Source organism: Apostichopus japonicus, chromosome 1, assembly GCF_037975245.1.
Source record: "Apostichopus japonicus isolate 1M-3 chromosome 1, ASM3797524v1, whole genome shotgun sequence".
Taxonomy (NCBI): domain Eukaryota; kingdom Metazoa; phylum Echinodermata; class Holothuroidea; order Aspidochirotida; family Stichopodidae; genus Apostichopus; species Apostichopus japonicus.
The window spans coordinates 5,780,160-5,793,794 of NC_092561.1; the positions used below are offsets into that span (position 1 = coordinate 5,780,160).

Consider the following 13,635-nt stretch of genomic DNA (forward strand, 5'->3'; position numbering starts at 1 on the left):
TCATCGAAATATATATAAATAACAGAATTAATATCCTTTCAGTATCATTTCAAAGGTTATCAACTGGGATTTGTTTCTCTTTAATTCCACCCAAAGTCTCTCGAAAGCCATTAAGAGAATTTATATATAAATTAGTCAGATTGCTTTGTGGTAACTTGAACTTCACATAAATTTAGATCCAAGGAATCGATACAATCGCACAAAATATATATAGCTTGTGTGTGACAAAGGCCGTGATAATTAACATGCATATATACAGTAGGCTGTAACTGTATCCTCTCAGTGTACATGATGATGTGCCATGCCTTTGCAAGAAAAGAAAAAAAGGGAGTTACATATTTAATGCTTGGGTTTCAAAACCTATGCATACTCCCCTCCCCCTCCTAGTGCCCCCCCCCAATTGAAATTACCATGTCCAAAAACTTAAAAAATGAGTAGACAGGGTGAGGTGCACACATCTCTTTGACTTAATTATTCAACTTTTTTCAGACTATTTTTCATTACATGCTAGTAAGTTTTTCTTACCATTCCATAAATATACCTCCAAAATTCTGCTAATTTGAATCTGATATATTATAAACTCTGGAAAGTAAGAAAACCGCAAAGCGTCTTGGAACTGCGCCTCCACCAGGCAGGCCCATAGCCAGAGTAACCAATTTGGGGTGGGGGGGGGGGAGACACATCAATGCAGGAGGATTGCCATTTTGGGAGGGGACTAAGGGCAGGGGATGCCTCCCTTTGGGAAAATTTTGCTTCAATCTCAGGGGGCTAAGATGCCAAATGATGCAAACTTTTTCATGTTTTTGACCTACATTTGTTTACCCATTTTCTGTTTGTATGTCTACAAACCTTACCTTACTTTCCTTTCCTTTATTGAGCTAAAAAAACAAAAAACAAAAACAAAACCAAAAAACAAAAGGAATTGGGTGGACACATGACCCCCTTCCCCCGTGGCTACGTGCCTGCTACCAGGATGACTGGGCTTCGGCTTTTGTCACCACATTTTGTGCCATCTTAAATATATGTGCCAGCCCACTCCCAAATGTCTGGTGACAAGACTACAATTATGGACCGTTAGGTCAGCCTCCAAATGAATTACAGTATGGCAGTAAAATGCATTTTGAAGTTTGAACATGTGTATGAGTGACCCAGGGCATAATTTGGATTAGGGCCCATTCGTCGCTTGTTGTTTCATTTTGGACTCTATGGTTCAACAATTGTAATAGGTTGGTGCAGGTTGTGGATTAATAATAATATAAATATTATGAATTCACTAAATTTAAATAGGTTAGTAGTGTGAAGTGTTGTTCTCAATAAAATTTGACAACGACAAAACAACGACTGTTTTAGATTTGTACTGATATACCGAACACCCCTACATTATAGTGGAATATTCCGACCAACCACTAGTGGAACATGATCCCATAATTTAGTGTTCTAATTTCGTGTAGCAATTCAGAAGCTTATATTAACTTGGGTCTCTCATGGGTTCCTTTGTACAAAAATTGCCAATTACATATTTGCACAAATTTTTGTGTGCGGCAATTTCAATATTTTCAAATATCATTTTGGAAATTGCAACACTGGATAAATTATTACCTGTGTGACCATTTTGTATGACTTAGCATATTTGTGAACAACACCATTTTTGTTTTTTGGAAGCATTGCAGTACATGCACTGTCTCTATAGGGTACCTTACTTGTGTTCTCGCTTCTCGGCCTTTTGGCTAAGGTCATGTGTAGTATCTGTTCCCTTTGGAGGGGAATGGTGATGCACACCCGACGTTGATCACACAGTCACAGTCCTGATGCAAGGGGACTGGGGTTGAGAGCGGATCAGTTGTTTGGTTTTCGTGCCCAGGTTCTTTCCTGGGCGACTTTTTCTTAAAAAGTACCTTACTTGTGTTAGCACATGTGGTAATTACATCTGTCTACAATATTCAGCAGACACGGTTACAAACATGTTGCTTTCGATATATCTACTGTCAAAAGCACTTAGAATAGATATAGGCTACATGGTAGGCGACATGCATTGCTGTCATTCACAGACATTTTTATTTGTTTGGTGATAAGCAGAGTTAATTGGCAAAGTTTCTGATAACTATATGAATATAGATTATCTCTTTGTTTTCTAATCAAACATGCAGTCATTTCAACAGTCATGTGACCTACTGCCCGATAGGGTATATGATATACTGTATGCATGGAAAGTATTGTGAAACTTTATATCAATCTTTAGAACCTGCAGAGCGAACGTTGAAAGACAGTTTAATTAGAATCGGAATAATGTTTTAATCTCCGTGCAGTTTGTGTATTATTCTCATCATGTGTAGGTATGTTTGTATCCACTGTTGTTGAAAGGTTGTTTGTGTTTAGGATACGTCCCCAGTGCCCCGGTCTTGGTATTTTATAAGATTGTGTTTTATGGCAATACCGGGTGGAGGCTTCGTCGAAGGGTATAGCTGCATGGTTTGTGATACATTGCCTGTGGTGTAAAATTCATAGCCAATTATAATCTGGAAATTAGTTTATCCAATCACTATAACTTTTAGATGAGTAAACTGATACCATTTGTTATATTGCTATAATTACAGTATAGCATATATAGTTTGGGGGGAGGGGGGGGAGGCGGGGGGAAGCAGAAGAAAGGCAGTCATGTCGTTCCTAAATGTAAACTGTGCAGAAGCTCAACATCAATTGACCCTTGACTTATAGCTGAATTTCCAGGGTCTGATTCAGAATGTTAACTTGGCCTAATTTCATAGTTTGAACTATTTATTAAATAAATTTGACCAGTCATATTGCCAACCACTGAGGTCTACCCTCGCTTTTGTCATTCCATTTTCGTCAGACAATTTAGCTTGAATTCTTCAAGCTGTATTCTATAGCAAATTTGCCTCCTTGGGGAATTAAGGTGTTTTAGACGAATTGATTCCTAAAATGACCCTAAAATGGATTTATCTGGAATTCCCCCACCCCCCCTCCCAAATCCTACAAACCTTGGCAAAATGCATTCCGGGGGAGAGATAGGACTGGATATATAATGCCTTGAACGTATACAGGTATTTTCAGTTCTGATTTTTAAGACAGCATTAAATTGCTTCGATATTTCAAAAGCACTTTGCGCAAGATCCTTCCCAAAGGAATTAAGCATTAAGATGGATCAAATAACATGACCATCAAATTCATCATCGGGCAGAAAAAACTGTTTGAGGCCTGTTCGAAGGGACGGCTCTCGATCTAGGGTTGTAACAATTTTTTTTTACTCTGTGCAGGTAAACTGTAAGAATATGTATCATCATGGCAGTTAAAGGTATTTCTGCTGTAGCATATTTCAGGGCCCACTAAAGGGAAATTTGTATCGATGTGCCTGTCATTTAGTCGTCAGCAGTACTCGTGGAAATATGTTACATGAAAGTGACAAGTGGTAAATATTTTAGCTCAAATTTTAATCTAGAAGTCAAAGAGAGAAATTTTTTTTTTTGGACCAAACTTTGTTATAAATTTATTTATACTGTAGTTTAAGCACTAAAGGTTTATTTGAAAAAAATTTCTTGTGAAGGTAGATTCTTTAAAGGTAAATTAAACAAAAATAAAAGGATTATTTCCAAACAATTTTGCAAACCATTGTTAACAATGCTATTAAATGTTTTTGACAAGTACCCTCATGGAGGTTAATGCTGGCCAATCACTAAATTATTCCCAAACATAGAGGCCTGTTAAAATAAGACAATTAAATGTGTCTGTGATGGAAGAGACTTTGACTAACGACTTTAATCACTAACAGGACATACTTTATTGTTCACATTTTGTTTAGCAGAAGGCACTGGATTATTTATCTAATTGAATAAGTAGTTCCTGTGTAGAAAACCTGCTATACATTGTAACAACACTTGTATAGCTCAGCAACTTGACCAGTTTGTGTAGCATTATAGCATATAATTTATTGTTCACATTATGTGTAGCAGAAGGCACTGGATTATTTATGTAATTGAATATTATTGTTCCTGTGAAGAAAACCAGCCTCTTTACAACACTTGTATAGCAACAACTTGACCATTCGGTACATCATTCTGCTAAACGATCCATGGATTATAAATTATTTCACGATACTTTAAGGATGGCAGTAAGCTGCTTATTGAAGTTAGAGCAACAGTGACCATTCTTGTATTGACTTTCTAGCATATTTTGGGTCAATACTGATTACCTTAAAGAGCTAGGAGTAAAGAGGGGTCTAAAGTTGGAACAGTCTAGCAGAAGTTCCTTCAGAGAAATTAACTCTGGAATCTTGAGTTATTAAAGAAAATACCTACTTTTGCAAATGAGTTGACTTTCAAAAGTTTAGAATTACAGTAGTAATTTCTTTCATGTATACTCTTTAAACACTGTTATTACTGTTTTTCACAAGGCTGCAAAAGGTATTGAGTAATATCAAACAGACGTTGCTAACGTAAATTAATGTGAAACCGTGCATGGGATGTTTTCTCTTCAAGTAAAAACCCTGTACACAAGTCTTTTGCCAGATGAAAGATTGTGTGATATGCATAGTTATATTTTTCCAAGGTGCAGTGAACACAGGTCGGGTTTTATATTTGCAAAAGGTGTGATTTATATGTTTGTATTTCTGCAATTGAATTAATAAATTAGCATACTGTACTGTAAACACCATGTACACCTTCTTTTGCCAAGATGATAGATTGTGTGATATGTACAGTGTTCTATTTTTGCAAGGTGTGAACACAGGTCGTGATTTATATTTGCAAGGTGTGATTTAGATGTTTGTATTTCTGCAATTGAATTAATAATGTAAACAATAATGTGAGGTTGCCTTTACTTAACTGAATGTTATTATGAATTTGGAAACTGTGTACAAATCATTGTCAATCGCACATCAGCCTGATTTACTGTACACATCTGCAGTTCTTGGAATTGGTCACACTTCATCAATTGCACTGTGGAAGGAATATCTATAAAGGCAATAAATTTATGGATTTGGCAAAGTTAGGTATACAAAATCATATACAGAAAAGAATAGATAAAAAAATTGTCTGAATTTGAATCATTTGCAAAACATAATCAGTAACAACGAAATTTGTTATTTCTGTCATCACCAGCCTTAAAATAGACATTTGTGTATTGTTGTTAGTATATGCACCAAAGTTTGGCTATTTTGAAATGATCTTTCATATAAAAAAATAAAAAAAACAGTATTGAAAATAAATTGTTGTTGTAATGCAGCTGGCATTTTTTACTGTAGTTGTTGCATTATGTTCAATGTCAAATAAAAGAAAATCCTTTTCTTGGAATACATGGATGTTTCTTTTGTTGGCCAAATTGTTTCTTACATACTAATAATATTATGTCATTCAAATAACGGTTATAGTAACTTGCAGTATTAGGCTCGCAAAAGAAACGGCCTGACCATTAAATCTGCTATAAAATTGCCATGGACCTCTTCAGTGATACGCATAGATAGAGAAAGCTGGTTATTAACAATAAAGAAAAAGTTTATATCCTAATGAAGCACCAAATGGTGACTCTAAAATTTCATGGCTTTTTCAGGAACTATATATATATATTGCAGCTTCTTTTCCTGCATATTATACCTTCCCCATTCATGTCATATATTTGATAAGTTTGTCCTATATCTAGTAAGTTTTTTTTTTACTTCATCCCTGTAATTTTGCTCTGAACTTACCCAGTAATAACTTTCATTTGAACGATTTATCAAGCTTCATCTCTCCCCTTGTATCACAGTTATATGTTATATGTGTAGTAAACATTTTGCAATTAAGTGAAACATTCTTTCGTACAAAAGCTGTTTCTTTTAATATGGCTGCATAGTTTTGACAGAACCATAAATTTCAAACTTTCATGTCTATGTAGTGTCCATTTTATTCCGGCGTTGAGCTGCCAATATTCCGTAAGCCACGAAAAGTCTGTAATTAATATGTACGGTACTTGTAACATACGGCTACATGGTATAATTACAGCGTTGCATACATGTACCATGCATTGTCATCGACATTTATGACTACAGATGAGCCATGCGGCTTTTAGAGGATTTGAACTGGACCGCAATTTCTCCAAAAACAAAAAGCGGTATGAAAACAATAAAACGGTTTGCTGTCTATAACTAGGAAGGGGTGGAGAATATTTACAATTGTACCACACACGCGTGTACTATACGCAGATCAATGCATTTAGGATGTCTGTAATATGGAAACGGCAACTCTTAAGTGTATATGGGGTATAAATACTCGTTAAGAAACAGTTATCATATATTGGTCCTAAATTTTACCAAGTGTTTCTTGTTATTTTAAAATAGTAACAATAGAAAACTTAATGGGTTATTTATTTGTATTATTTTTTATCATTTCATGGAATATATATATTCCATAAAATAATACAAAATAATACAAAGAAATTACCCATCACGTTTTCTATTGTTACTAGCAAACTTAATGGGTTATTAATTTGTATCAATTGATGGAATATATATGTAAACATATATATTCCATAAAATAATACAAAATAATACAAATAAATAGCCCATTAAATTTTCTATTGTGACTTTTGTGCTCATCATCTGGAATGGCCTGTATACCTGTCGCAACTTCTCTTGCCATATATTCCGACTCGCACACTTCGTTCCTCCAACAAACTGTATTTAACTGTTCCTAAACCACGCTTGAAGAACAATTTACCAGATCACATTCGAACATGCTATAAACTTTCTACTTTCAAAAGTCTACTTAAGACCCATTTTTTCACTTGTTCTTTTGTAAATTAATTTACCTTCTTTGTAAAGCACTTTGGGCAGTGACTTTTGTTTACTGATTTTGCGCTATTTAAGTCTCATTTATTATTATGATTATGATAGTTAAAAATAACAGGAAACAATTGGTAACTTACATTGGAGACACATTGTTGTAACATCATGCATACATACAATACAAATGTGCTCACGGCTGCCTCTCATACAAGTTTAAATTTATCTTGTGTGAGGCTGATGGGAAATGACATGATAGTTTTGTAATGTGATGTTCGTGATACAGGCACCCCGAGTGCTGGCACCCAGCATGTAACTCGTAAAACAATCGTTGGGCAGGAATGCCTATGAAAACATAGATCGACCCTGCAACATCCCGCTGCAACGGTAATAACTCGGGTTGGCAAAGAGAATTTCACGGACCATTAAGCTTAATTAGTTACGTTGTGATAATAAGGTCTGGTTACACATTGGTCTGATTGGCTTTATTATTTCGCTCACAGCTCTAGGTGAGCGATCTGGATAAAGCTGAGAAGAAGAAGAAGAAAGTGAAAAGGTTGATATTTTATTAACTTTGTCACACTTATAGATTTCAAGTTGATCTCTTTGAAATTGGTCCATAATATCACATGTCATGGCATTAAAAATTAAATTTTGACAGGATAGTATGCATTTCGTTTCATTGCCTTAGAGCCCAAATGTTCTCGGAATTTGTATTTCTAAGAGAGATAAAGTGTCACTTTATTTTTTCTTTCCGTCAAGTGAGGTAATAATTTTTGGCAGCCTGTTCCGAACAGCCGAGGGCACGGTCAGTGTAGCGTTAAAAAGAGCACTCCAGAGATTTAGGTAATTTTTGAAGATGACTTCAGGAATATCTTGAAATATAAAAAAGTAGCTAGAGATAGATAATATCAATCCTAGTATACAAACATGTTTCTTTTTCTCTCTGACTGTGACAGCTCAAGCTTTAAATTCTGCGGCCTAAATGTCTTCGGGGAATTATTTACCATTCAAATTTTGTGTAGCAAGTATTGAAGGCTGCAGAGCTGCTAAGGACATTCTCTTATAATATACTAAATGTTCCTTTGTACAAAAACTGCTATAAAGATCTTTGCACTTTTGTAGAAATTTGAAAATTTTGCATCAGCATTTTGCGACGTGATACCGGATAAATTATTCCCTGGTCATTCTTTTGAATGTTTTTTAAATTAATAATTGGTTTAGTTGACTCAAGCAGATGTACGCCTAGGAATGTGCCATAAAGAGACACAATACAGTACAGTGGGGATTTATTTCTTTATTTATTTCTTTATTTATTTCTTTATTTCTTTCTTTATTTATTTATTTCTTTATTTATATGTTTATTTAACATCAAAGGGTAAACTGGGTTAGCTTAAAGCTAATCTCCCCAGAGGCCCTGAAATAAAAAACCAAAGTAGAATAAAACTAAAAATAATCAAAATAAAACCAATAAGAATACAAGCGTGAATATTAAGATGGCAATGGAAAAGGAGAAAAATACATTTAAAATTGACAACGGCATAAAATGTAACATGGAACAATCTATGAAATGAAATTAAAGAGCGTAAGATATTGGTTAAAGTCCTGGATAAAATGTTTAAAAGTATTTAAGAAGTTGGTATTCTTACACTAGTCCTTTGATAACTCGTTCCACTCCTTAGCAGCAACATGCTACAGAGATGTATGATGATGGTGCTGCTCATTGATTTCTTCTTTTAATACTGTACATGTGTCAAAAGCTGCTCATTATGAACCGAGGGTAAGTCTGGGCATGCAGGTATAAACAAACGTACCGACTGGTAATTTAATTACGCTGGCGAGATCGATTCAGACGTCTGCTCGTGTCACACGACTGCTGTTCTACGAAATTTCTCGAGTATTAAACATGAATGTGAAGCCAGACTAAAGTTTGTATTAAACTTCGTAGATCTAGCAGTCGTACCGTAGATTTGTATATAAATATACATCCATCCAGCTGTCCCTTTTTCATCATCGTGCCCGGTTACAAATAAATTGGTACATTTTTGCCGAAGAAGATTCCTTCCCCCCACCCCCCGCTCCCCAGGCTTTAAGTTTTTAAGAAATATAAACATTTGTAGGTTGACTGGTGGAAATAACCTTGGATCTGCGACATTCGATTGGACAGAATGGAATACATTTCCTCGTTAAAGTTTGACATTCCTTAACGATGGTGGAAAGAGGTTGATTTATGCCACGGAGGAGTTTATCATCCTGTTGACTAATTCGCATCGCTTCACGAAGTAGGGAAAAGCCTCTGAGCTGCGCCTGAGAGTACATTAGGCATGCAAAGCCTACATTAAGCATCCTTGTATAGTTTTGTCAGCAAATTTTACGTAATAAGAGGAAAGACTTGTCCGCTCAATTTTGACTTTGAGAGATTGTCTGCATCTTTCTTGGTGGTAAAACAGTGTGTCAGCAGTGAGATGCATGTGTGCGCAAATGTCATACATATATATACCCTACGATCAGGGGGGTAGGAAGCTTCCAAAAAGTGTGGGGGGGGCACAATATCAGAAGGGCGCTTTCTCATTCCACAGCCACTACTCGTTATCCTATAAACCGATACACACCTGCCATATCACTTAAATATATATGATGTGTTAGCCTAGTATGCTATCAATACTATTTACTGAGATTGATTATTGTTAACCGTGCTACAAAAAGATATGGGATGCCATTTTAAAAATAGCATGTGCAGACTAAAAAATAAATAATGAAAATAAAATATTAAAATTAACAAAGATATCCAAAAGACAGCTGTTCTTCATTAAAGGGGCACATTTTATTTGCCAGTAGGGCACATTTGCTATTTAGGAAAAAAGTGGGGGTGGGCACGTGCCCCCAGTGCCCCCTGCATACGATGGAAGGTCTGTACCGGTATCCCTATGTGGCTTTGGAAGAGTCCATGCAACTGACTATTACAGGTCTTTGTTCCTTATGTATTGCATCTAATTATGTAGTTTAGGTGTGTTCCTCCTATCTGTAGTTTGGAACAGGCTATAAGTTTGTTGACCTTTCATCCGTGACCCAGCAGGTTGCATATATTTAAGTTTTCTGCCTTTTGAGAATAATTTTCCTTGCCTGCTTCTCCCAAAAGAACCCTAATTTAGGTCGGTAAAGTCAGTATTGCCATATTGCATCTCCCTTTCAGGACTACCAGAAATCATAAAACTAAGAATTCTGTTAATGTAAAAATAAAAGGAGTATTAATGTATTTATGCTATGCAGGTATTGATCTAAATTACCTAACTTTAACACAGAACTGGCACTGCTATTAAATATTTGGAGTTAAACTTCTATATATAACCATCAAAGGGAAGGCATGTATTATGAGATCTTTTGATCTTTTCAATAATTGCGAGAAAGAATACCAATAAAAAACTGGCAGGTAATATGTACTGGAATATACACAAAGTCTTGAACGTTGCTATGGATAAAAAATGTCTTTCTCTGCCGCTGGATTTAACACCTGCTCTTCCAAACTTCTGTATGTAATGTCCTGTTATCAGCTGTTAAGATGGTACAATGTACAAGATAGCAACATATGCCAATTATATCCATCTGGAATACCTAATTCTGAACTTTGGTCCAGAATTCTTCTTCATTCTCATCACTTTTAGTTCATGAGGCCGTCGATGGTACGTGACAAACACACACTTTGTCTCTCCCCCTAAATGTGATCAATCTTGTAAAATATCAAAATGTGCTCTTGTTCCCAGCTATAAAGCCAGGCGGGCAAGCTGTAAGAGCTGCCTCCAAGATGAGTACACGAAACGCAATCAAGTAGATTACTAGTGACCCAGCCGAATGTCCACGGGGTTCGGCTTAATGGTTCGTCCTCCCCAGATGACGTGCTTTTACCGGAAGCCAAAACTACAGAGTTTTGCAATAGCAAGGTCATTATCTAGTGTCAGTAAAATCGATGGGTCAGGTTAATAATATAGTTAGAGAAGAACCTGGAAGCACGACAACGTCTTAAGATAGTGTACAGTTTTTGTTGCAAAGTCCAGGAGTTAATTGAAGGGTGTTTGATACATTTAAACCCTTTTAAAATCTTGACCGTCAAATCATTGGATTATGAGTTTTTATCGCTAAATCGCATGGCCAGAAAGTGAGCAACTTCAATAGAAAAGACCTTACTTTCTAGCATGTTTTCAATTGGTTAAAATTGTTTCGGTATAGGTTGCTATGGTGATATTGTTTTGTAGAGTTTTTAGGGTTTGCATAGAGTTGCAGGATAACTTTCATGCTTGACTTAGGTATAGGTTGCTATGGTGATATGGTTTTGTAGAGTTTTAGTGGTCATCTAGATAGGGTTTGTATAGCGGTTGCAATGTAACTTTCGTTCTTGATTTAGGTATAGGTTGCTATGGTGATATGGTTTTATAGAGTATTAGTGGTCGTCATCTAGAACAGGGTCTGTATAGAGTTGCAGTATTATTTTAAAGCTTGGTTTGTAATACATTCTATTTCCAAATGATTCTGGATCGGGTCACCTCCATGCACAACTGTATTGTTAGATGACACTTGTTCACCCTCACCCCTACTGTGCTGCACCCATCCCAAGTGGGATCCCCAACCCCTGGCACCCATAGTCCTATTGCTATACTGTTCTATGTTTTTGACCCAGATTTCTAACAATAGTTTTAGTGAAAGGAGATGCTTATTGAAATGTTAAAGGAAAGGTTTAAGGGGGTTAGTGAAGGAGGTTGGTAAAACAAGGCTTCAGTGTGAATAGTTACCTATTCTGCAGAGATGAATTGTACCATGCATCCATGTACTTTCAGTTTCAAATAGCTTATGTTACTGGGATGTGTGCATACGGCAGTAAAAAATACTCTAAACTGAATTATATAATCATAAAAAGAGTTTCAGTTTAAGGTCTTTGAAAAATTTGTTTAAAAAACAAAAGAAGATGTACTGACCAGTCTACTATTCTTCATGGTTATATATTTGAATGGCATGTACATGAGTCTGGCTTGCCCTTATACAGTACAAGATCCCTGTTGGTTTTTGGTGGGTGACAAAAGGTCAGTTGAGGTCATGCACCAGAGCTCAAAATATGAAAATCGTTAAGGCCTTAAGATATCAAGAATCTGAACTTTAAAGTTTGTACATGCATGGGACATTGGCCAAATGCCGTACAACGATTAAGTCTACAGTGTCTGGTGAAGGTCATATCTGAGGAAAACTGCTCTAGTTCAAACTTTGGAACACCATGATTTATTTCTTTCTCACTAATTGGTATGCTCTGTGTGCTTTGACGATCCCCGCAATACTGCAGGGACCATTCTTTGAGGAGGAAAGCCGGAGCGATTTTAGCTAATTGGTCAAACTTGAGGCCCAGACAGATTGCCAACAAAGCTAGAGCTATCAATTCCCTCGATCCAATTAACATGCTGAACATGCATAAAGTCCAAACATGGGCAACATTTAAACTCAGTTTTAAGCTTGAACTTCTAACTATCTACGTCGGTCGGCATGGTTATTTTTTTTTAATCAGTGGGAAAACATTCAGTTATATAACGAACTTGACCGAGGGCCTCAATATATGGAAATAAAGAGAATTTTAATAGAACTTTCTGTATCATAGCCAGCTGTCAGAAACCATATGTAAGAATTATAAAACATTTTGGGGCCATTATTGCCAGGAATTGTCTGATAATGACCTTTTAGCCTCAGATTAGGAAATTTGGGTTGTATGGATGTGGTCATTTGTTGGCAAATTTTCAACAATTTACTATTTTTCCACGTTTGGAAAAACTTGAAGATAACGTACCCCACGCCTGCCTTCACGGTTGTTCATCAAGTCCCCCTAGGTGTATCTCAAGGTGGTGGCTTCTTTTGACAATTATCTCCAATCTGCTCTTTGAATAGGTTTGCTTTAAACGTGCCCAAATTTGGCCATCTGTTAATTAACTTGCACCACACTTTTTTAGGGCATTTGTATGCCTTATAGACCAAAAGTATGACTTTTTCTTCCCTGAAAGAATGAAGATTTTTTTTCATTAATTCTTTTGATTTGTAAAGTAATGGTTCGCTTTAAAAATGTCTCTGGAGTTTGATGAACCTTACAAGAGTCAGTTTGCTGTTGTGCATCTCTGTGATCACTACTGACTGTGTAGAGTCAAGAAATTTATTAATTAATTTTATTTATTTAAATCCCTCTGGAATAGATATGGGCCACTCCAATCTAGGGGTTGTTAGGTCAGCACATGCATGGACAGTTGACATAGGCTGTAAAGGCTAGTTGAATGATTTGGTCAAAATCCTGGTTACCATCAAAGAGTGGAAAATAGATGCGTGTCCATGATTTTATTTTAATATCGATCAATTCGATACAATTTATTGATAAAATCAAATTAATATATGGAGAGAAATACAGTTTGTAACGATAGATAATTATAACAATAGATGAAAGAAAATATGTATTTATGAGATTAAAAAAAAATTCATTTAATCACTGAAATGAACAGGTACGAGAAATTCATAAAATGTCCAAAATGTGGAATTAATAAACACTTAACCTAAGAAGAATGGGAGTTGTGGGGGAAGGGTGGGAGGGGTGGAACAAGGGGACGGGTAACGTTGGAAGTAAAAGCAGGTGTAGAATGTATCTATATGTACACGACAATAGGTCACAGTGACCCCTTGAGGCTGCCCAAGAATATTAGAAGAAGAGAAGATGGTGGGTTATACCTAGGATGCAGAGTGCATGGTAAAAATTGATGCTAAAAGCAGCTTTAATTGTTGATGGTGTACATATCTCTCCACCTCCACCCTACCTCTCCACCTTACAGCAATGTGCATGCATCGAAGGC

General features: G+C 36.2%; 1 protein-coding gene across 1 annotated transcript in view; it reads left to right on the forward strand.

Moving 5' to 3' along the window:
- Positions 1-13,635, forward strand: part of LOC139965276 (potassium voltage-gated channel subfamily KQT member 1-like) — a 135,669-nt gene that overhangs the window by 50,617 nt on the left and 71,417 nt on the right. The gene's annotated exons all lie outside the window — the stretch shown is intronic.